We start from the raw sequence: 2,241 nt of genomic DNA, 5'->3' as shown, positions 1-2,241 counted from the left end.
CCTTTTGCACTTTCAACACCTAACACCACTGTCCCACCGGGCGTGCCAAATTGTTTCGCGCGTGTTAATTCGCTAACAATTAAAGAGGATCAGACGATTGTGTAAGGGACGAAACCTCTTGAGATAAAGTCCCAAAAAGGGGTGTTCTTTTTATTGGCGATGAACTTTACAATTGGAAACGGAAAACAACATGCCTCCAAGGGGCGCAAGCACACGAGTTACAGAAAAGGAAGTGTTTAAGTCTAAAAGCTAAAGGAATGAAAATTACATATTCTCTGTTCGAGAGTTTTGGATTCGGTCCTTTGCTTCTAAGTTCTTTCTCCCTTTTATACTTCATAGGCGATCCCTTTGTGATTAACTGCTCTAAAAAACTGCTTGATCGCCCTATAACTACCCACTTTCTTTGTAGTGGCCATTTTGTCATGAAACTGTCCTTTTAACTGCTGCCATTATCTTGCATCGTTCAACCGCTTTCGATTGAACCCCTTGAGTCGTGGAACGTGATAAGGTTATTTTAGCAATTGCCTCAATAACTGCATTTCTTGATAATCATAATGCGTTATGTTTGTTGATACCTTGGGCGACTTGAAGATTTGGGCGAGACTCTGGGCGACCGTATGCCACTCTATTCGTTCAGATTCTGAGCGACTTGCAAACTTGGGCGATGACGTTACCGCACTATTGGGCCCCTTATTTGGGCATTCACCTTGATTCGTTCAATTGGATTTCGTTTTTTGGGCTATCTGATTTGGGGATCCTCCAATTGGACTTTACTCTCTGGGCTGTTCGATCTGGGCTGAATTTTTATGTGTCAACACCTTTTAAAAAAAATAGAAATAACAATTCTTGAAATATTGTTACATACTAAGACCCTGTTTGTTTCCCATTATTTTTCTATTAAAATGAAAAATATGATCATTTTCATTATATCAAACCATCAAATTTGAATTTCTATCTCTTATGTGGAGTCCATAACGATTATATTTTTCATTCTCATTTTTACAAAAATGAGAAACAAACGCCCCCTAGGACCGTGTAAATGTTCGGATAGGAAATATGTGCGTTATCATGTTAACTAAGAAGATGGGCCGTTGCCAAGCAAAAGATTATGTTGGCAAAAAGCAGAAATTTCAGATCTGAAAAGTTAGAACATAATTAATCTAACGTATTGATGTTTATATACATATTAGTAATGACTTTTGCTATCATGTCACTTTAGCAGACACAATAAAGTAGAGCGTCACACGCCAACCCACTTGATATCTATACACAATTTATTATATATAATCAATTATTTTCACTGGCCGTATTCAACGTGAAAATGTACTATTTTCAGATAATTCTTTTGTAAATTATAAGTTGTTGATCCAACAAAATGTGAAAATAGAAGTTGTGGATCACACAGAATTTGTGAATAAAAATAACGTTTGACCAACTTATGCACTCGAAAAAGCATTCCCAAACATGACATTCAAGAAATCTAACATTTGTCGATTACTAGAACAAGGGGATCAACTATAAGATGCAGCAGCCAAGGAACCAAATGTTATAAGATCATTAAAGGACAATATGTATCTCAACTCTATACTTAACCACAAAATAGTCATTCCGACTTCACAAAAATGGCAAAGAAGTACACATACCACTCAAACAACGGATTTTGTAATTTTATCAAAAATGTTTTATGTTACTTCGTTGTACGCTATAATGTACTAAGAGCATCTCCAACCATGACACCATTACACCAAAAATGGTGCAAAATTGCTCCAACCCAACACCAAACTTTGCACTATTTTGGTGCAAAATGGTGCAAGTGTAAAATGTCCCTTTTGCCCTTATTTAACATTTTTCAAATAAATTTGTTGTACATATTCTCTGTTCGATTTTGACAAATTCTTTTTCGGGCAGAGGTACAAAACACTTGCTTCTTGCTGTTTTGAACCTTTGGAGAAAACTTTCTGCCCATTCATTTAGCATTTGACGTAGATTCGCCAAATCAGCCAAAGTGACTTCAGATTCAGTTTTATAAAACTGAACATGAAACAACTGTTCCAGTTGTTGCCATGTTTGAACAGAGTTCGCTGGCAAGTTGATATACCAGGAGAAAGCTACCCCTGTTAACGAACTAGGGAAAAGTCTCATTTTATGGTAATCGGTTACATCACCACTTTGCAACGTGAATCGCCCTATGTGTTCTAGAGTAGACACCTCTCCTAAACCAGTAAACAGTGAGAATTCTGG

The sequence above is a fragment of the Olea europaea genome, unplaced genomic scaffold (assembly GCF_002742605.1).
Source record: "Olea europaea var. sylvestris unplaced genomic scaffold, O_europaea_v1 scaffold528, whole genome shotgun sequence".
NCBI classification, from domain to species: Eukaryota; Viridiplantae; Streptophyta; class Magnoliopsida; order Lamiales; family Oleaceae; genus Olea; species Olea europaea.
This window is presented reverse-complemented; position numbering follows the sequence as displayed.